Consider the following 23,388-nt stretch of genomic DNA (forward strand, 5'->3'; position numbering starts at 1 on the left):
CAGGTTGAACTAGATGGTCCCTGAGCTCCCTTCCACTTCTACAGTTCCAGGGGTTATTTTTATTTAAATTAAGTATTTTTTTCACTTTAAAAATCAACTCATTATAATTAAAATTATGACAAAATTAAGTAAAAACAGTTTAATTTATTATATTAAATTACCAAAATACTAAGCAGTATATGCTTTCTGTTGAAGTTTAAAAATCAAACTACTCAACTGGTACAACTTACAGACTTAACACTTGAAGTCGAAGTTTGTTGCTGTATTAAGCCTGATTTTGACCACAGTAGCCTCTTCTTCAGGTGCAAAGACAGGGAATTAGCCCTGCTATCTTCAAGCACAAAGAGATTTTTCCTTCATTTCCATTTATTCATCTATTTTGGTTCAGTTCATTCAGTCAAAAAACTGACTCTAAGGGGCTGGGGGGAAGGGAAGGAAAGCTGCTTTTCTTTTTCCAAAACAAGGCACGAGGGGGATGAGATCTAATAGTTCAAAATCCTGAAGGACATGATAACCAGAAACAGTCAACTTTCGGGAGCAAGAGGAGGAAGGGGAAAAGGAAATAGCACCATCCACCAGATCCTGCTCTGGGAAGCTAAACTTCAGCAGACTAGACCAAGACATAAGCCCCTTGCTTAACTAGAGTCCAGAGGGAGGGGGAGTTTGTTTGGAAGCTCTCTCTCACAATTCCTTCGCTGTAAGCTTGCTCAGAGGAAAAAGGGTACGGGGAAAAGGGAGCCCTTCAGATCAAGGAACAGCAAACAGGCTTCCACCCAGGTCTTGGCTTGGTGCTGTGCAGACAGAGGCTTGCAGATTCCTTCCAGTGTCAGCCAGGTAGGGGAGTGCCTGCAATGTGAACAGTGCCTTCTGGTGGTGTCCCTCAGGGAGAAGGTAAGAGAGCTACAGAAAGAGGTAGCAAGGCTCCAAAGCATCCTCCGCCATGAGGACTTCATCAATTCTATGCTGGAGGAAACCTCTGGGAATGTGGAGGAAGGACTGCCAGGAGGTGCTGCTAGAAGAGAAAGAGGGCATGGGATTCCCAGGAAGGTAGAACCTTGTATCATCTGGCAGCAAGAAGTTGTCATGCCCATGTGCAGTGGTTTGTCTGGAGAACATATATGGAGCTCTAGCAACAGAGGAGGAGGAACAAATTCCATTGACTGAAGAGCCCAGTTCAGGAATCCTCAATGTGGGGAAGATTGAGACCATTGCCATAAAGAGGAAGTGACAGGTGGTGATGGTTTGAGACTCCCTTCTGCAGGGGATGGAGGGATCTATCTGCCGACCTAACTTTTTGTCCCAGGTCATCTGCTGCTTGCCTGGAGCCCAGATCCAAGATGTCCCAGACGGATTACCAAGACTCATCCAGCCCTTTAACTACTACCCCTTATGCAGTTCATCCATGTGGACACCAATGATAATTGCCAGGGATGACCCTGAGCAGATCAAGAGTGACAACAGGGTTCTGGGTGCAAGGGTGAAGGGGATGGAGGCACAGGTCATGTTCTCCTCTATCCTTCCTGTCAAGGGGAAGGGCCCTGGCAGGAGCAGATGCATCCTGCAGATCAATGCATGGCTCCACAGGTGATGTCATCAGCAAGGATTCGGCTTCTTCAACCATGGGATGTTGTTCCAAGGAGGAGGATTGCTAGGAAGAGACAGGATCCACCAGACGAAGAGAAGGAAGAGCATCTCTGCAGACAGGCTCTCTAACATAGTAAGGAGGGCTTCAAATTAGGTTTGCAAGGGGGTGGAGAACAAAGCCCTGAGGTAAATGGAAAAGCGGGGGACACAGAGGAAGCAGGAGGGGGCAACAGGGGAAGTGTTCTCATACTTTCTGAGAAAGTAGGGCAATCGGCTAGTCACCTCTCAAGTGCCTGTACAGAAATGCACAGAGCTTAGGAAACAAGCAGGAAGAATTGGAAGTCCTCGCAGTCAAGGAACTATGACATGATTGAAATAACAGAAACTTGGTGAGATAGCTCACATGACAGAGGATTTGCACTGTATGTAGAAAAGAGCTCTATGATTGCTCAGAGCTCCAGTATGAAACTGGAGATAGGCCTGCTGAAAGTCTCTGGGTTAAAGCTAGAGGGCAGAGCACCAAGGGTGATGTTGTAGTGAATATCTGCTATAGACCACCAGACCAGAAGGATGAGGCTTTCTTCAGAAAACTAGTGGACATTTTCAGATCACAGGTCCTGGTTTTTATGGGGTACTTCAATCACCCTGATGTCTGATGGAAGGGCGATACAGTTGTGCACAGGCAATCCAAGATGTTTTTGGAGAGTGTTGGAGACAACTTTCTGGTACAAGTGTTGGATAGACCAACTAGGAACCATGCTCTTCTTGACCTGCTGCTCACAAACAGGTAAGAATTGGTGGGGGATGTAGAAGTGGATGGCAAGATGGACAGCAGTGACCACAAGATGATCAAGTTCAGGACCCTGACAAAAGGAAGGAGAGCAGCAGAGTATGGACCCGGAACCTCAGAAAAACAGACTTTGACCCCCCTCAGGGAACTGATGGGCAGGATCCCCTGGGAGGCCAGTCTGAGGGGGAAAGGAAGCCAAGAGAGATGGTTGTATTTTAAAGAAAACTTACTGAGGGCACAAGAACAAACCATCCTGATGGGCAGGAAGAAGAAGAGATGTGGCAAGTGACCAGCTTGGCTTAGCAGAAAACTCTTCAGTGAGCTTAAACACAAAAAGGAAGCTTACAAGAAGTGGAAGCTTGGACAGACAACTTGGGAAGAGTATAAGAATATTGCTCAGGCATGCAGGGATGAAGGCAGGAACACCAAAGTGCAACTGGAGTTACAGCTAACAAGGGACATGAAGGGTAACAAGAAGGGTTTCTACAAGTATGTTAGCAACAAAAGGAAGGCCATGGAAAGTGTAGGTCCCTTACTGAATGGGGGAGGCAACCTAGTGACAAATGAGGAGGAAAAGGCTAAAGTACTCAATGCCTTTTTTACCTCAGTCTTCACAGGCAAGGTCAGTTCCCAGAGTACTGTGCCAGGCAGCACAGTTTGGGGAGAAGATGAGCTGCCCTCAGTGGTGAAAGAACAGGTTAGGGAATGTTTAGAAAAGCTGGATGTGTAAAAGTCCATGGAGCCAGATGCAATGCATCTGAGGGTGCCAAAGGAGTTGGTTGATGTGATTGCAGAGCCACTGGCCGTTATCTTTGAAAACTCATGGGGATTGGGGGAGGTCCTGGACAATTGGAAAAGGGCAAATATAGTGCCAATCTTTAAGAAAAGGCAGGAGGATGATCCAGGGAACTACAGACCAGTCAGCCTCACCTTAGTCCCTGGAAAAATCATGGAGCAGGTCCTCAAAAATCCATTTCTATCCACTTGGAAGACAAGAAAGTAGTCAGCATGGACTCACCAAGGGCGTCATGCCTGACCAACTTGATTGCCTTCTGTGATGAGACAACTAGCTCTAGGGCTATGGGAAAAGCAGTGGACATAATATACCTTGACTTTAGCACGGCTTTTAATACAGTCTCACACAGCATTCTGGAAAGCAAGTTAAAGAAGTATGGGTTGAATGAATGGACTACAAGGTGGATAGAAAGCTGGCAGAAGTGCTGGGCTCAATGGGTAGTAATCAATGGTTCAATGTCTAGCTGGCAGCCGATATCAAGTGGAGTGCTCCAGGGGTTGGTCCTGGGGCCAATTTTGTTCCATATCTTCATTAAATGATCTGAAAGATGGGATGGAGTGCAGCCCCAGCAAGTTTGCAGATGACACCAAGCTGGGGGGTATAGTAGATGCACTGAAGAGTAGAGCTAGGATTCACGGTGACCTAGACAAATTGGAGGATTGGGTCAAAAGAAATCTCATGAGGTTCAACAAGGACAAGTGCAAAGTCCTGCACTTAGGATGGAAGAATCCCATGCTGAGCTACAGCCAAGGAACTGACTGGCTAAGCAGTAGCTCTGCAGAAGAGGACCTGGGGGTTACAGTGGACAGTAAGATGAATATGAGTCAGTAGTATGCCCTTGTGGCCAAGAAGGCTAACAGCATACTGGACTGCATTAGTAGGAGCGTTGCTAGCAGATTGAGAGATGCGATTATTCCTCTCTATTCTGCACAGGTGAAAACACATGTGGAGTACTGGGTCCAGTTCCCCTCCCACTGTAGAAAAAATGTGGACAAGTGGCAATACAAATGGTTTCGGGGCTGGGGCACATGACTTCTAAGGAGAGGCTGAGGGAACTGGGAGTATTTAGTTTGAAGAAGGGAAAATTGAGGGGAGATTTACTAACAGCCTTTAACTACCTGAAGGGTGGTTCCAAAGAGGATGGAGCTAAACTATTCTCAGTGGTGGCAAATGACAGAACAAGCAGCAATGGTGTAAAAACTGCAGCAAGGGAGGTTTAGGTTGGATAATAGGAAAACAACTCTCAGTAGAAGGGTGATGAAGCACTGGAACAGGTCACCTAGAGAGGTAGGGGACTCTCCATCCTTAGAGATTGCTAAGGCCCCGCTTGACAAAGCCCTGGCTGGAATGATCTCGTTGGGGGTGGTTCTGTTTGAGCAGGGAATTAGACTAGATGGCCTCCTGAGGTCCCTTCCAACCCTAATTTTCTATGATTCTATGAATTAGCAAATCAATTTTAAATGTAAAACATGTTTATATAAAGATTACTTTTTAGATATTCTCAGCACAGTTGAGGTACTTTATGTAACTAATAAAAAAGACTATTTTAAAACACTGTTTTTGCATTTTTAATTTAATTTCATTTTCATTCAAATAAATGCGTGACATAAAAAAGTCATGAAGGAAAAAAGAATTAATCGTTAATCATTTTCTAATAAAATAAAAAAATGAAAGAATTCAGAATATGTATAAGTGCATGCTAAGCTACATAACTGCTTAAAAAATGTGCATAGATATTATATATCCTCCTGGTTAGCAAAATGAAGTGCCCAGTCTCATGCAAAGACTGTATTTATTAACGTGCTATAATGGTTACCAGTGTTTTCCAAACAATGAAAACCAACCTTTCTTTAAGAAAATGAATTAAAATACAAGAGAAGATTAAAATCATTTTAAAATTTATTTTAAAAAACTGTTGCCTGCTTGCTGATTTAAATCATGATCAAAATTGGTGACTTGCTTCACTTGGATTAAAACCAATCCATCCTGCAGCTTACTTCAGCAATCTCCTTGATTCTGGTCTGCTACCAACCTTCTAAAGCCTAATGGCACATGTGCTGCCTGCCTCTCACTTGTGCCATCTCCACTTCACCACCCACCCATTGCAATGCAACAAGTACCAAGAGATCACAGGAGTCAAATGAAGAGAATGTCACCTGACTGCCTGCCTGTCCAGCAGTTGCACATCAGGAAAGCTTCCCTCCCACCTGTCATGACAGTTACGGGGAAACTGGCCAGAAAAATAGCAGAGAGTCCCTGGAAGGCGGGGAAGAAATCCTGGGCATTTTTGTGTTTTAGAAGAGAGAAAGAATTGTTCAGAGATCCATACAACCCAATGATTCCAGCTAAGAATCCCATCCCACAGCCTAATAGATGTTAAACAGAAGATTTACTGTGTTTACTTCAATATAAGATGATACTGAATATAAGATGACCCACCATAACTATTAGATTCTATATGTGGAAAATATATAGATTTGTTATAATTTTCCAGGTATAACATCTAAGTTTTGGAGGGTTGTCTTGAATCACGCCTTGCCCCCACTGTTACAGCAGGGAAAGCAGTGGCTAGGGTGGGTAGAAGGTCAAATGACCCTCTTGTCCTCTGCCCTACCCACCTCTGCAGCCTTCCTGCCCCCCTCCCCCACCTACATCCCTAGCTTCCCACAGCTTCTGCCCCTACCCCACTCCACCAGTCTCTGCCTCTTCCCCTCCCCACCACCTCACACTATCAAATTGTGCTCAGGTTGCTCCATCCCAAAGCATAGCATGTGGAAGCTCAACCCTTGCCTGGCCATGCAGCCGCATCAGCGCTGCTGTTTGGCCTGGCAGAGGAAGGAATTTCATGTGGTCTCTTCCCAGGGGAAACCCCAGCCCAAGCCCAAGCCCAAGCCAAAGCCAAACTTCACCTGGCAATAAGGTGAAGAAAGCAGGTGGGTGAAGAGGGCTGAACCTACAGAGAGAAAGTGTGGGGGGGGGGGGGGGGGGGGGGGGGGAAGGAAGCCGCGAGAGAGAAAAGGGGGGGGGGGGGGGGGGGCGGAAGGGGGGAAAAGGTAGCTGCTGTGGGTCTAACTCTGGCCCCATATGTGAATATAAGATGACATGGGTGGAGGGGAGGTGGACCTTGTCTTATATTCAAGGAAATATGGCGTTTTAGCATCGGGAGAGGAAACAGTTCAGCTTTGCTCGGTGGAGCTGAGAAGGGAAGCATAAATGCTGTGGGGTGCCATAAGAAATTGCATGCACTTCACCAAAGTGCTGCCGGGTTTTGGCTTTTATTTTTTGATAACATTCAGCTTCTGCATGAGGATGACTTGTTTCCGTTACTGGGCCAGATTCTTCAAAGCACCATGTATTCCCATGAAGGGTATTGAGGGCACACACTTCACACAGAGCATAACTACTCAGGCAGCTTTTTGCAGAGCCAAGTTTTGCACTTCTGCCTAGTCCAAAACTCTAAGTAACTGCAGATGGACCTTCTCTTAAAGCAGAAATACATATATACTGCTAAAAAAACATTTTTCATAGGCCCCATTCTCCCATTATTATATTAAGTATCAGGACTCTAAACAGAACTTTAAACATACTTTTCATGATGGCATTTATCCCCTTTGGATTTCTGATTAGGCTTTTGGAACAAAGAGACTACCCCACAAAGATTCCTTCCTATTTTAAGCACAGAGCAAAATGAGACAGGACTTTTGATATTCAGTCAACACTGTCTGACTACTCATACAGGATATACACAGGTACATAATAAAACATTTAGCAATATACCTCACTATTCAGCATCTAGATACTGCACAAATACTGGAAGTATACATATAATAGACTGAGGCCCAATGCTTTGAATTAAAGAACTCCTAGTCCTCAGGACTACACTGTCACTGCTTGTGCTTTCCTTTTTTACTCTTTATATTTCCCTCATTTTGGACAATAAAAATATACTCCTCTGCTCAAATTTAGATTATAGTCACTTGGCAGTCAATTTTAATTTCAGGTTCTACCTTTTTAAGAACAGCCTTGTATTGGAACTAACGAACATCCTGCTTCTCTATAATGCCTCAGTTTGTGAAATTTTACAGCAAGAGAAGTGATTAAGTAGAACTGACACCTAATAGTAATCTGCTGAAAAAATACATCTCTTCCATGTGTACCCCTACTCAACAAAAACAGACAATGCTGAATGTTGCCACATTAATAAAAACATAAAGCTTCTGCACATTTGTACAACCAAACTAGCATTTAGTTCTCATAGCAAAAGACAGTAATTTTACATTTGAACATCTCTCAGTAATTCAAACATCTCCCTTGTCCAGGTGGAATTAGATTCTTCCCCAGCAACTGAGTTTGCTGGTAAAGAAAGGAGAAAGGAAAAGGAAAAGACATCCAGGTGACAGACTGCCAGAACAAAAATGTGTTGTCCTGGAAACTAACTCTTAGCTTCACAGGCTACAGTATGCACTTCCAAGTGGCTATCGATAAATGTTTACTTGGGTATTAAAATACCCTCTATTTAATTTGGGTTGCAGAGTTATCACGAAATAGGATGCTGTAGATCCCTTTGTGCAGCATCTCTTTTTGATTTGTGACTTCCACGCGTCCTTCCTCATAGATCTGTTTCTCTGTATATATTAGTAGGATAATGATCAACACACTGGACTAGCACTATCCAAGTTATTATCAACAAAGCCAGGATGATTAGACATCTTGTGATGATACAACTGTGAGATCCAAGATTCCAAAATAATCTATTTAGTCATTTCTATGCTCTCAGCAATCCAGTGATACATCTTTACCAGCCAAAGTACATATTTTCAACAGGTTTTAAAAGATAAGAGATATCATTTTCCATTTCAGTACTTTGATATAGAAGTGATAAAAGAAGTGAGCGCTGATACCCAAAAGCTAAAATTAGATTTTTGCTTGAATATAATCAAGATGTTCTTTATCCACCAAGCTCTCCAAATTATTCACACGCTCTGTTGTAGCAACTGGTTGAAAGATAGCATTCAGTATATTGATTGTAGAGAGGATTAGGTCTCACTTTTTTAATCAAGTTCCAACAGGAATAAATCAAAGAATTTTGGAGAAGACACTGATTCTGGTACCTTCTGCTGTTAAGTTAAGACTGCAGAGCCTTTGGTCTTGGTGGTTGGAGATCTGGTTAGGAAAAAAAAACTCTGTTGGAATGCTTTGTTTTTATGTTGCATTATCTTTATGGATTTAATAATATAGTAAAAAACTACAGCAGCTCAAAGATATCAGAGCAGATAAGTAAAATGCATTAAAGTAGACAGTCAAACTACAATCACTGAAAAGAAAATGAACAAGGTTGTCATGTTCCAAATTCATCCCCATCACATTTGTTTCAACAGGTCTAGTTTGCCCAGTTTTAAGCAGTTAACTGCACAGAAATGTTATACATCTGATAGCTTGGATAATATCTTCTTGGAATTTATCCCATTGTCCTCAATAATGTGTTCAGGACAAAATTCTTAAAGGTGGATTTTAAAATCATTAATAATTAGCCACTGTAAAACTTGACAGATTCGTAAACCAGCAAAAGATCAATTAATTACTCCAACTTTATGTGTAGTTTGTGAAAACATGAGACAGTGCTGAATCATCCCTGGAAAAAAGCATATAGACATTAAGTCTTGGTTGCAAAACTACTTTCTTAAAACTTGCAGCAGGCAATGATCAAAGCAAATACAGGCAGTCCTCGACTTACAACGTTTCGAGTGACAACATTTCGCACTTACAACGTTTATAAATTGACACCCGGTTTCAACTTTATGATGTCAGTTTTGACTTTACAACACTTGATCTGATGCAACGCCATGCCAGCAAACAAGTTAGCTGCATCGCTCATCTCCCTGGAGAACATCTGTCCAAACTTCCTTGGACACTTTCTTTAAGAAAGCAGAAAAGACTCCAGAAAAACCTGCAACCAAGACTCCTGAGAAGACTCCAGCCAAGAACCCTTCAAAAAGTCCAACCAAGAGCCTTTCAAAAGTCCAGCAAAGTCACCTCAAAGAAGTCCTTCCAAATCAATATGATTGCTATTTATAATATAAATATATGAATGTAGCTATATTACTTGTCTATAATTGATCGAGTACAAAATTCTGGGGTATTTTTGGTGAAAATAGGGTAATTGGGCCTTGGTTCAGGAACCAATCCCCCATTTATAACGTTGTTTCTTATGAGAAAATTGGTTCTGAGTTACGTTTCGACTTAAGATCCAGTTTTCAGGAACCAATTGTGTTGTAAGTCCAAGGACTGCCTATAGTTAAAATTCATGGGCACTTAAAAAATACTGAAAGAAATACTGACAGGAGTGAAGCATTTGAAAGCACATGGAAGTTAAACATGACTGTGCTGATCAAGTAGAAGGCAGGATAGATTTGCACCTTACTGACTATCCAAAGTGGATGTACATCAAGACAGCGAGAGCACACAAGCAACAGGGTGAGCAAAAGAAAGCACAAGCTTTCATGGGCTGAAGTTCACTAGGCCTAGGTAAAAAGACATTGAAAAAGCTTCAGGCAGAATCGACCTAAGTTATGCGGTTTTCTGTATGTGGCATAGTTTTGGTTGGCAGTGAATGAGGGGGAAGAAGTGGGGGAGGGTAAGTCTTAGACAGACTGGGTTCCACCATTTCTAAATCATTCTGTGTGCACCAAACTTCTGTTTGGTTACAAGTATAGGCCGGTTTCCAAACCACTTATACAGGTAAAAGCATAATGTCTGTACCCAGCCTAGGAGTTGAGAATGGCAAGCTCTGTTGCATTAGAACCTGAAATGTAAACAATTGCCTACAGGTCTCGGTCAACTCACTGAGTAACTTAGGCAAAGGACTGAAATGGAGTGCTTCCCAAAAATCACAAAGTCAAATAAATGTTTGCTTGAGTTGTGTGTGCTTACTACATTCCTTGATGTTTGCTATGTTGTGCTGTTTATCTCAGGGCTCACTTTGATTAGCCTTTAATTAACTGTAATAAATCTCTGTTATCCCTGCCAGGATTCTGAATGCTGCTATGTTTGATTAATCTGAACAACCACTTAAAATGATGATGGCATAGATTTTTATTTTTTTTTGTACAGATCAGTGCTATAAAAGCTGTAGACTCCTTTCTCCTAGAAATTTGTGATATGCTTCAGGACATGACACAAACTTCGCACACATCATATCTAAGAAAAATATACAGCAGCTTCTACAAGCAATTTATTTGCTGAAGCATGGGCCTGAAAATGGAAAAAAAAAAATGTTCCCTTTGAAAAATGCATGGCACAATAGTTGTGGATCGATGAAACAAGCTAGAGACTTCATAGAAAAAACTGATACAGGCTGAACGTAGAACTCTCTTTTTACAGTACAACTCCATCTATCTATTTATACTCTTGCATCTAAAATGATATAAAAGGCTAGCATTGTCCATATGCTATCCAAAGGTTTGCAAACACTTCCACACTGAGAACTGGTTCCTGAGAACAAAACTCTCTCCTGGACACAATTGTCAACACTGATCAGACAGCCTTTCTGTGGCTGCTACAGTGTTTAGTAACATAAAAAGTAATGTTTGGGTAGAAACACATTTTAAATAAACTAATTATAATGGATTGATACAGCTGCTTTTTATGTCTCTTCCTCGTATCTTCCCCGCATTTTGTATCTGAGCTATTGCCTCTAAACAGACTATTTTTCTTACTACTGAAATGCAGCATTGCCTTTCAACCCCAACTGATCTAAGTTCCGGGTCTCTTTCCAGTTCATTCCCCTGTGTATCTGCTATCCTCCAGCTCTGCAAACTCGATAACTGAACTTCTATTAAAGAAATGCTGTGAAGCAGCAAAATGACATACAGGGGGAGCATCTACATGAGACATTTACTATGGAATAGCTCTGCAGTAAACATCTTGGGCGCCTACACATATAGCCCTATTAGGACGGAGTAGACTAATTAGCTCCACCACAGGTCAGTACTTGTAAACACAAGCACTATTCTACAGAATTGTTGGGGTTTTTTTACTCCACAGCAATGAAAATGTAGACACTGACAGGGCTGGCTGGGGCATGCAGGTGCTTCAATATGAGGGCTACCTGCTGGCTAGCCCCACACTGAAGCACCCTCGTGCCCTAGCCTACCCCTCCACAGCACGTTAACCTGGATCAGAGCAGCCCCAGGAAGGCTGACTCCCCAGCCCCCCTGCGAGCCAGGACTGCTCTGACCTCAACATGCTGCAGTCCTGGGCACACATGTAAACGTGGTGCCTGGGAGCAATGAACTCTGGCATGATATGTACCAGAGTTTATTGCTGTGCATTAATAGCACATGTAGATGTGCACAGGGAAGCATTAAGTTATTTGGATATATTTGCTGATATTTATTTTTATTGCTGATCAACAATATCCCCAAAAATGTTAAATAAATCTGAAACTGGTACACAAGTAAACAGTACCTGGTATACAAACAGGAAACTGGTATACAAGTAACTAGAACTGGCATACAAGAAACTGCTATAAAAGTAACTGCAGCTGAAGCAACGCTGCTAGAAAAGTTAGTTGTGTCCTCTTTGAAATAGTAGGTCCAAGCTCAGAGGACCATCTCTTGGCCACAGTTGGAGAACAAGCATATAGATAAAGAATATACACTTGGACATGGTAAAGGAAAATGAGCCATGTTACAAAAACCAAAACCCAGAAATAGTAATTGCCAGCATGATCCATCTAGCCCTATGTGCCATCTTCAACAGTGGCCAACATTAACTGCTTGAGAGGAAGTTGCAAGGAATCTTCCAGTAAACAGCAATGGAACAACCTGCCCACACTGAAGTTTCCTTTTAGCTCCATTTGTCAGAAGTTGACATTTGCCCTCAGGCAGGAGATTTTAGATTCTTCCCAAAATAGCAAAGTATTTTGATTGGTTTCTGTTTTATTTGGTCTTTTATAGGTCTGGACGTTTTAATAGCCAAATAAATGTTCAAACTTGATAAGCTCTTGGGATTAGTGTCATCTGGTAACAACGAGCGTGATGAGCAAAATGTGCTTTATTGAATTACTGCGGCATAGGAAGTTAAGGATGGACATCCTACTACAGTATTTTCACAGAATACTATTGGACAAAGCTCTATCCCCTTTTTATTCAAGACTTCCCACTCAGGAAAACAAGAATACCAAAGGTAACAAAATACACTTTCCTACAATCTTAAAATGAGGGGGCTGCAGAGACCCACCACAGCCACACCCCATATGATTCAGTTTAGATTTCTTTAGAGTAAAAAAAAAAAAAAAAGAATGTTGTGTCTTTGAGCTATACTCCTCTCCTCATAACACAGAAGAGTTTGGCAATTAAAAGGCCATAAATTACTGCTTGATTCTCCTAATGGAGCCAATATTGTAACTATTCAAGTAGCACCACCTGAACAATGTTTATTTCAGGTCCACTAACTGAACATAATGCTGAATGCTCTCAGTTAACAAAATCCTTGTATGTGGCACCAAAAACTATATTCAGCCTAGTTTTAGCTGTTCTCCTACACAGTAATAAAGCCAATACCTGCTAGGTCTAAAACCAATGAACAAAATCACCCTAACAATGAAATTTAGGCATGCATAGTTTTATTACACCTTACTATATAGCTATACCTTTGGAATCCCAAAATACCACATAACACCAGCAATCATCTGTACAGCACATCCGCTGTATCTGAATGGTAAGAAAATACTGTCAGAGTGTGCATTTCACATTACACTGACCACTAGACTCTTCAGTATTCATTTTTAACCCATTCTATTCCAGATATCTGGTAGCCACCACTCATCCATTCACTGTTATTTCAATGAAACATTTAAAAAATATTTCGTTAACATATGCAAAAAGGAAGATTAATGTGCATTATAAATCATAACTGAAGAGGTTAAGCAAGAAGTGCTTACCAAGAATTATGATAATATTGCAGTTCTACATTAAAACTGCCATAGCTCTGAGACTGACAATTTAATCACTGTAATATTTCTAAAAACATATTTTACACTTTAATAATATTACAATATGGTAACTCACAAAGCAGTTTGCATAACACCTGAAGGCAACAGATACTTTCCCTGAGCTAGGCCTGAGTCAATACTTCAGGAAGTGTGAAGGACCTTCCCTCTGAGAACAAAAATGCTATTGCTTATTTTGTCCAAGCTACTAATGTCCCTTAGGAGTAAAAGCAAATTTTTTAGGGTTTGGCTCAGCTCTCATGGGGAAAAAAAAAATTAACCTTTCCATCAGCTCAGGTGGATGCTGAAGCAGTTTCCTACTCCCTAACCTAAAAGCATATTGTTTGTATAGCTTACATACAAGTAAAGCAAGAAACCATGGCTCACGTTCATCCCATGAATAATACCAGTAAATCAATGGACTTCTATAAAGATCGGTTTGCCTGAGTGTTTTAAGGGTACTGCTAACGGTGGCACTGTGATTTAATATGCTAAACTTTACCTTCTGACTTCAAATTTTATTGAAGTTGTAATGTAGATTTACAATGAGTTTATGTAGTCACAGATATCAAATAAATCAGACAGCCTGGCTCAGGTGTTAGCCACCATCCCATACTTGGAACACCAGAACAGTTGCCAGTTTGGAATGAGGTATACTGGTAGACTATGTCGACTCCAGTGTGTAACTGCAGTATGTTTGGCTCTGGCCATACCCACTTTGTACATGAATGGTTCAGAGACCCCACCGGTCAAGAAAAATCAAATTAAAATCCATTGCTTCAAAAGCTGTACCAAATAACTTACCTGCTACAGATTTATCTGTTTCTCTCACAGTCTAACTACTAGCGATTTTCCTTTTATACTAGTTGTTGCTAGACTGCTGTTCACAGGAAGAAGCAAAGAGCACATGCCAAACGGAGGCTACATCTCCTACAAGGCTACAGGACAGGACTACTGTGAAAGGAGCACACCAGGAAGCAGCAGGTGGATGCAAGAAGTCCATAAAATTATTTTTCAAGATCAATTTTAATTTGATTTCAACTGTTATGGTAAAGCATTTTAATAGCTATCAATGGATGGTCAATTGTTCTGTAACCCTCAAGATGGATATTAAAGGAATATTTATGGATTGTAAAGACAAATCCCCTAGAGTTTACAGTCAAGGTGAAACAGTCACCGTTTACATCCCAGAAGGCCTGAAGCAACTCCTACCACCAGTTGAAAGCATGCAACTGAATGCCCACATCAAAGGGAGAAATGAGATATAGGAGGGAAAACAGATGGCGGGGGGTGGGAAACAAGTTTCATATAGTAAAACCAGATTGGTATTGGCCCTGTGAAACGGGACAGGGAGATAGAGGATAAGCACTTTTCTCCCTGTACAGGAGACAGCTAATATCATATCCTTGGTTCTTTGGAAACACAAAGATCACACTATCTGTTGTGCTAACAGTTATATTTCCAAAGAGAATAAGGGTCATGGGGCACAGACAGATGTGCAGCTCCCCACTATAACTGAGAAGGCTTCGACAGAAGTGTTCTGAGTTACAACGATCCCCTAGAACAAACAGAAGTTCACTGCCGGTTTCAAGGGGAGAGGAACCTAGCTGCTGGCTAGGAGTCTGCAGCCAGTTTCCCCTAGCAGTGGCACCTCCTCTCCCCCAGACTGTCCCCATTTCAGAATGGGATGGGGGAAGAAAGAAGAGGCAACTCATTCTAGGGGTTCCCCAGTCAGTGCTGGAAGGTAGGGTGGGTGTACTGAAGCCCTCCCCTCCCTCACCTTGGGAGGCCTGCAGTACACTCGCCCCACCCTCCAGTGGGGCCTGAAAAACCCCCAGACCAAATTCCCTCCGCTTCCTTTCCCCACTCCAACAAAACAGCTCGATTCTCGGAGGCAGCACAGACAGAAGTAACAGAGGTGACTGTGTTTTGAAATGTCTTCATCTCACCTCTCACGCAATGAACTCCCGCTCGGTCATTTTTGAAGCTATCTGCAGCAGTGCACTTGTGTTTGGTCATGGTTATAGACCGCTTTCTGTGGCCAGATAGGGCAAAAATTGGCACTTCTGTCTGTGCCCATGGAGAATGCCTGGAATGCAAGGGGCTCCAGCCTAACAGGTAATACTTTTAAGACTATGAAGCTCCAATTCTCCTGTCTGGGTTATCCAAAGGTGTTTAGGAACTACCATGGGTTCACTCAAAAATACCATAGCTCTAGGCCATATCTCCATACTGAGCATTGTAACTTAAACCAATATTAAAAGTCTGTAATGTTTATGCACCCTTAAGCATCCATGCTTTGATAGTGAAAAATGGGGCTTAAAACTGCTTATGATGTAGCCAATGGTAAAATGCCAATAGGAGAGCAAAAATCCCAGATGAAGTGTTATTGGTTGAATATCCAATGCCAAGTTAATACTATGCATTTGGTATTAGCTTAAAGTAAAGTTTACCCTAGAAGCTTATACTCTTTAGTTTGTATTTCTTGCCCAATGAAGTACTTTGAACTAAAACCATACAGAAAGCTCACCTGACATTTTAGATATACAACCTGCAATGCCTAAGTTCATGCAAAGTGCACATTTTGTGTTTACCATGTATATATACTTGTGTAAGGATGTGGGCTGTTAAAATGAGTCATTCTATAGTTTCCTATTTCTACATGCAATACCATCTAGCATTAAATAGGTACAGACTAAGCATTTCTATAATCAGATCCTGCAGGATTACCAGTTTGAACTTTAGTTAAATTTTTTGGTAATCAGAATGGTGATGTGCCAGTACAGAATAGTCAATTATTTAAACTAGATGAAACCACTTTATAAACAAACTTTAGTGCTGCCATTAAGATAAAAAAGCTACTTTCTGGAAAGATGATTTGTAAGACACTAAAAAAAAAAATAAATGCATAAATAATATATTTTCTAGTGAGGTTAACAATACAGGTACAGACTGCATAAAGTTCTTGCAAAAAAATGTCAAATATCAATTTCCCAATAAGTCTATAACTTTTGCATTATAAAACCACATCACCAATATTTATCATACTAACCCATAAAACTGTTTTGTTATGATGATAAAGCAACCATATTTTCTTCATGTAGATATCTATAAATTGGACTCCAGGTCTCTTCCAGTCAGTATTAACAAATACCAAATTATGGGGCTGATCCAAAACACACTAAATTTAGTGAAAAGACTCCAACTACCATTGATGAACTCTGGAACAAGCCCTCTATATTTCAATCCTACACAACATAAATGTGAATATTTCATCTGCAATCAGTAGTAGATCAACAAACTAAGTTCTGTCCTTATGGGTTGATCCCACAAGCTTACTCACATGAACTACCCAAATAAACTCACAGACATCAAGCAAACTACCTACTGGAGCAGAGGTCACTCTCAGGAGTAAGTAACAGTAGAACAGACTTTTAGTGATGTGATTACAGTATTCACCATTAAAAAGGGTATGTTATCATCAAGATACCATGAAGCAATATCTGAGACATCAACATTTCCTCTTACTCTAAGACAGTTGTTCCCCTTGAAGGCTGGCAGTGCTCCAGCCTGCAAGGGGCTGCAGGGAGCGGGAGGGCAATCAGGCAGGGACGCCACATGAATGTGTGCATATACACATGCATATAGCAGCCAGGCACCGTGGAAAGCAGCTCCCACAGCTCCCTCCAAGTAAGTCTATGGGTGGAGGGCAGATTGAGGTCTCACGGTGAGGGTGGGAAGGAGTCAGGACTGGGGCTGGGGCTAGGGGTACAGCCGAGCTGGGCCAGTGCATGGGGCCTGGGGCTAGAATGCAGGGCTGGTTAGGGGAGCAAGATGGAGCTATGGGTGGCTTGTATAGGGGGCTGCAGGGCTGGCTCCCCACCACTACCAGCACTCCTAGGGAAGGAGGCATGGGAGGGCATATGTCCCCCAGATTTGTGCACAGGGCAGGGCAGATGTGAGCTGCCTGCTGCAGGCTTGGGGTTCCCCACCCTCCTGTCCTCTCCCACAGGGCCTCTGTGGCAGTGGGGCAGGGAGGCTTGGTGCTGCTGCTGGGAGCCCCACACAAGCTGTGCTGCCACAATGAGGCACCCCCTGACCACCCAGCACCAGTGGGGGCCACAGCTCCACACCGCCACTGCTGCTGGGCAACCAGGGGGTTATTCACCGTGGCAGCACAGGCAGCATGGACTCCCAGCAGTGGAACTAAGCCTCCCTGCCCTCCTGCACCATGTCCTATCTGCTAGGCTGTGCAGACCCCCAGGGGGAGAACAACAGGGCAGGGAGCCCCAAGCCCGCAGCAAGCAGCCGACATCCTTCCCCCACCCCATGGGCTCCACTCTGGCCATGTTGCCTGTGGGGGAAGGAGCAGGGAACAAGGAGGGAGGATCAAGGGCTCTGCACTCTGCTTGGGCTGCAGCAGCCACCACTTCCTGCGGGCAGCAGCTGAGGTTCGATCACTGCTGGGGGCAGGGCAGAGGGCTGTGGGCCCTGGTCCTGTAGCCCTGGCAGCTTGGGGCCCCCCTCCAGCAGGACTGGGGGTATGTAGGGTGGCCATCATAGAAGACAGTCCAGTTGTCCTCTATTGACACGAAACCAGATGCCTTTATGTCCTCTATTTTTCTCTTGACAAGACAGAGTAGCAGAAAACCCAAATGTCTTCTATGACGGCCACCCAAAGGGCATGGGGGGCTATGGGTGGGGAGTGAGGGGCATTAACATGGCCAGGAGGCTGTGGGTGGAGAGGAAGAGGCACCTAGGGGAGCAGGTGGCTACAGGTTGGGAGTGACAGGCCACACTGAAGAAATGGCATGAGAAATATCAGGTCAGGCTGAGGAAACGATTGGGAAGCACTGCTCTAAAAGTAAAACAATAAATGCTACCATTTAAAAACAACCATGCAGAGCTGTTGAAGTTTTGCTTTTTAAAGAGGGCTACTGTTTCTTCTATAATCCTACAAAGAAACAAACCATCGTTTTATTTTTTGGCCATCAGGAAGTGAGCCATATTGTATAGTGCTCAGTTGATATCAGTTAAATTGCTTACAATATTATATTATCTTTCAATCTTTTCTCCCTGAAGACATGCAACAGTTTCTTCTATGCTTATTCCTACCTGAGCAATATATTCTTCTTGATTATTTTCTTTCAAAGCAATGCATTTGCAACACTAATTGTTCATAATTTATGTTGGGTGTTCATTTAACCTACAAATATTTTCACATGAGAAAAAAAATACAGCCGAACTTGTTCTGTATATGAGCTCTCATACTAACTGGTAAAAATGCTGGAAGTGTAAGTCAGCATTTTTACCTTCACTCATTAATAACCTCAACCAGAAGCAAGAGGCAGATTTGAAAGCCTTTGGTATTTTCCTCTGACACACACAAAAATCAAAGCTCAGAATAAAACAAAAGACTCTTAAAACAGGAGATCTGCAATAAACCATTTAGAAAAACAAATAGACAACACTTAAATTACAAACGCTGAAAGAGTATTAATTTATATAGATGTACTTATATATCACAGATGTGTGTGTGCTGGAATTACAGGTTGTTATACATTATTCTGGATTGTTAAATGATCACTTATTTTACCACTGTTGTTTTCTCCCATCATTTCTGCAATCTTCCTAACCCAAATAACTCATTAAACAGAACACTTTAAGAGCAATCAGAGCAAGAGATCATAATCAGTTGTTACAACACATTTTACATTTTGTTAAAGTCTTAAAATGAACTATATGTTCTCAATTACAAATATTGGAACAAATTTTGCTGTCAGGCTCCCAAGTCACCACAGCAAGCAAGGGCACCCATATGTTGGAAGGTACAGAACTCTGGAGGAAGTTGCACTTTTTTTCAAAATATTATCATTTAAAAAACTAAATGTAATACAGGAAACCAGTATTAAAGGAGATTACAACTTTGATTTAAAAAAAAGAAAAATTAAAAGTTATTTTTTCCCTTTCAACGTTTCCTTCTTTACTCTCCCAGTTGTATCCTATGTCCCAAATACTTTCACTTGGCAAGAGCTCTCATTATCGTAAATGGGAGGTCTAACTAGGCACTGGAGGGAAAACTGGACTCTAATATTACATGCACCATTTCCTACATGGGAGCATATAACCATGCACTGCATAATGTCATACTCTTCTAATACTCTTGTAATGGCCTGTCCAAACTGCCTTATCTCCATTTTCTTTTTTGCCATCAAACTATTAAGATATTTTGGCCTAACATGAAAATTCAAACATCCTATGTCAGGCACATGTTAATGACAACCTAGGTTTGTTTGACTAGTAGCTGTTAACTACATATATGGAAGTTTTCATATTACTAAAAATATTTTGACTGTTTACAAACATGCTTTCCAAATATCAAGAGCAATTAGCCTATTTGAGAGATGTATAATAGTACTTTTTAAAATAAAGTTTGGCAAAAAAAAATGTCAATTAGTACGTCTCTATTTTTCTACATGAAGAATGGATTTACACCCAAGTCAAAAGTTGGAAGCTGCTAAGCAAGAGCACCATAACAATCTCTTATGCTGTTTCAGCCCTGTTATTTGAAAGTGCCAAGTTAGAAACCTTATACAAAGTTTATCATAAAAAGTGTGACAGATTTAACAATAGAGAAGGGGGAAAAAAATGTAAGTACAACAAGGTACAAACATTTGGGTACATATTAGGATTTTCTCTTTTGCGATTTTCCAGGAAGACTGATGTTCGTATACCCAAGCAGAGAAATCCAACTTTGTATTAACGCACAACCTCAAAAGAATAATGTCCATACCTAGTTTTGAACATGCATGCATTTCACTCTTAGTCCTATACAGGACCCAGGAGTGCCAAATGCTGATCATCCTCACCACTAAGAGAAGGCAGCAAGAATTGACAGTGCATGGCACCTTACCAGGTTGCTCAGCACTTTGCAGGAGCACTCCACCACTAAAGGTCCGAGCCAAAATCCATTGATATCAATGGGTTTCTTCAAATCAATTTTACCATGGGCTTCAAAGAGTTTCTGACCAGCATTTTTAGAAACAAGATAAAAATTCTGAATGTGTAATTAGCATATAATCAACTCACAAAGGATTTTAGACCTGGTTGCTCATTATTAGCCAAGAAGAACATTTCTCTCCTGCTGGCCATACAAACGATAGTCAAAAAATTTTGCAATGGGATTGCATACAGAATGTAAAATAAGCCTTGTACACTGACTGCTACAGGATCAAATGAATACTGTTTTGTGCTTGTAGTATAAAGTCATAGAGTAGAATATCTTATTTCACACAGTACCCCAAGGCTCTAAAACAAATATAGCATCATCTTTATTCTATTTTTCTGTGTTTTGGGCCAAGTTTTCAAAAGTGCAATATCCTTTCATGCTCTGCCCCCTTCCCTTTACTTATGTAAAACCTGGATTTATATGCTAAATTTGAGTACAATGAAAAACACAGACTGCTTCACTCAAATATACAGACCCCTTATACATTTTTAGGGATGCATAAAATTGTTCAAATACAGATTTATGTAATGGTAAGCAATGTCCAGTTTGCTTTTTCTTTATTGTCAGAGCAGTTGATAAAACAGTTATAGTACACTTAGAAGCAGAAAATGCTATGTTTTAATTTTGAGGGCCTAATCCTATCCTATAGAAGTCTTCAAGAGATTTGCCCCTGACTGCAAGGGTTCGAGTCAGACTCTAGCTTCAGCAGTAAACCTTGCAGCTAACTTCCTTACCTCACAGTTATGTCAAATGATATAAAAACAGAGAAGGGTGGAGGAGGAGGAAGGAAAAAAAAAAAAAAAAAAGCATTGACAGCATTTTTGTGCCCAGAAATATTCACTAAAATTATTATAAACAGGCAGGATTAGAAGAGCATTTTGACTGAATGAAGACCCTGATCCAGTCCTCATTCAAGTCAATAAGCGGACCCCTAAGTCACTAGCGGTCCTCTATCCAACTTATTATGGCTTCTGACCAAGTTGTGGAGAGCTGAAATTCTTTGTGCAAGAGATGCCAACCAGCTCAGATTTAAAGGTGCAACTGACTTCATTTCTTTATAGACAATGTGACAACATTTTCAGGTGGATTTAAACATATATTTTTGGATATAAACTACTGGTAGATATACCATTGTGCTTGCACAAAAACCTGCATCTGTATCTGCAAATGAGCATGAACATATACATTTGATGGCTTCATAAAGAAACATGCCAGATACATGAGATATGTACCTTGTTTTTAGGAAGGCAAGATGAAGGGGGAAAAAAAAAAGAAAATATTTTTACAGAGTTATGGTTGCACACAGCAGAGACGGAGCTTAATCTGCAGCTCGCTCGCTCACTCGCTCTTTTCCGCTCAGGCAAAAGATACCGTTTTAACCCTTTTGCAGCTTAACAGTCAGCAGCTCTTGGTTGCTCAGCCAAAAGCTGAAAGTGAAGTTGCTGCTGAAGACTGGACTCCATAGGTGCCTATACACATACTGTGATGCTTTCTAATTAGAACACGTCAGAGCAGGCTTGATTAATCTAATTAGCATGCTCCAGCATGCTGCAGGATCATGTGCATTCAACATCCTGCATTTCAAAATGATGGCAGGGGCACTTTAACTAAAACTGGGTCAAACAAGCTTTAGTTACAGCACCCCCCACGGCCATTTTGAAACATGGGAAGCTGAATACACGTGATGCCCAGGTGTTTATTAGAGCAGCTGTCTGGGAGCCGCTCTAATTAAAATACCCCCCCCACCCCATAGCACATGTATAGATACCCCATGAGTGGATCTAAGATTTTGAAAAGAGTTAAAACATTTAGACTTTAGGGCTATGAAATAGAAGAAAGACCAGGAGTGGCTCAATTGCAAATCCTTCAGCAAAATTGCTGAAGAAAGACTAGCTTGATTAGAACATGAAGACCATTAAAAGGAGAGTGGGGTATTAATCCCTGTTGAATGAAAAATAATTAGCAGGAATCAAGTAGTTTCTAATGAACCATAAAAAGTCAATTGATGCCCTCAGTGCTGCCCCAGCAGATGTGCCATTGTTGCTATTCTGAAAGAAAAACCAGTTTCCCCATATAAGACATGAACCCCAATTTTGGAAGACTCATTTTGGGAAGGAGCACACATACTATACTAGTATATGCAATACTTTTTAAGGGAGTTTTCAAAAAGCCCATTACTGAGAAGACTAAACAAACATTTATGTTTTTCAAAAATGCATCTTTTACTTAACTGTTTAAATGTTAATTAGAAATCTCCCTAGTTAAACAACACCCACAAATTAAGAGGCATTGTGAAATGTAGTGCACTGGCAATAAGCCAGAACTCCTGCCTGAAGAGCAGGTTAGCTCACAAACAAATGTCCTGTTGTAAGTCATTAATTATTTCTATCTGCAATGACTTGAGGGAGAGACAAGCAGATGAAGAGCATAAGCCAGGCATGTAATTCACTATAGCCTTGATCCTAGAGACAGATCCACATAGATGAACCCATATACACTAGGGTGATGTTCCACTGAAGTCAGTGGGGTTTTGTTCAGGCGTCCCTTGCAGAGTAAAGGCTTATAAGCATAATCCACGGTCATTTACTTGAGCAAAGCTCCTACCATTAGGATACCCTACCACAAATCTGAGCAAGAAAAGCAGCAAAATGAACTCCTTCATTATATTACTTAGCCTAACAATTTAGAGTCTACCTGTTATAGGCATAGACTATAGAACATAAAATAAATTAAATAAAGCTGGTTCCACTGAGGCTGCTTTAAAAAGTCTACAAAATTTTAAGAGAGATTTTTTAATATTCTACAAATTGAACAGCAGGAACAGATTTATTTTTAAATGGAGTCTATAGAAGTCTTAAATCAAGTTAAATACAGGTAAATAAACTGCTGTATTCTACTAAATTCTACAGGACTTGGTGATGCTTCCTTCCTATCAAAACACCAAAGTCTCAGTTCAGGAAGATAACTTAAGCAAATACTTCTCTCTAAAAACCATAAGTAATCTAAGTGAAATTAACTGGCTTACTCACCTGCTTAATTTAGGTGAATAACCCTGTATTTTTTCTGAATTATGGCCCTAAAGGGTAGGGAAAATATTTAAGATATTCTCTAATTTAATTCCTTATAATTGAATAAATGCAAATTAAAGATTCTGGAATGCTGGAGGTGCCTAGGCCCACACAACAGCCCTGAGGAAGATCTCAGAAATAATTCCTGCT

The 23,388-nt window shown here is 41.3% G+C and overlaps 1 protein-coding gene across 1 annotated transcript in view; it reads right to left on the reverse strand.

Moving 5' to 3' along the window:
* Positions 1–23,388, reverse strand: part of CCDC85A (coiled-coil domain containing 85A) — a 178,269-nt gene that overhangs the window by 149,389 nt on the left and 5,492 nt on the right. The gene's annotated exons all lie outside the window — the stretch shown is intronic.

Source organism: Alligator sinensis, unplaced genomic scaffold (genome assembly GCF_000455745.1).
Source record: "Alligator sinensis unplaced genomic scaffold, ASM45574v1 scaffold432_1, whole genome shotgun sequence".
NCBI lineage: Eukaryota > Metazoa > Chordata > Crocodylia > Alligatoridae > Alligator > Alligator sinensis.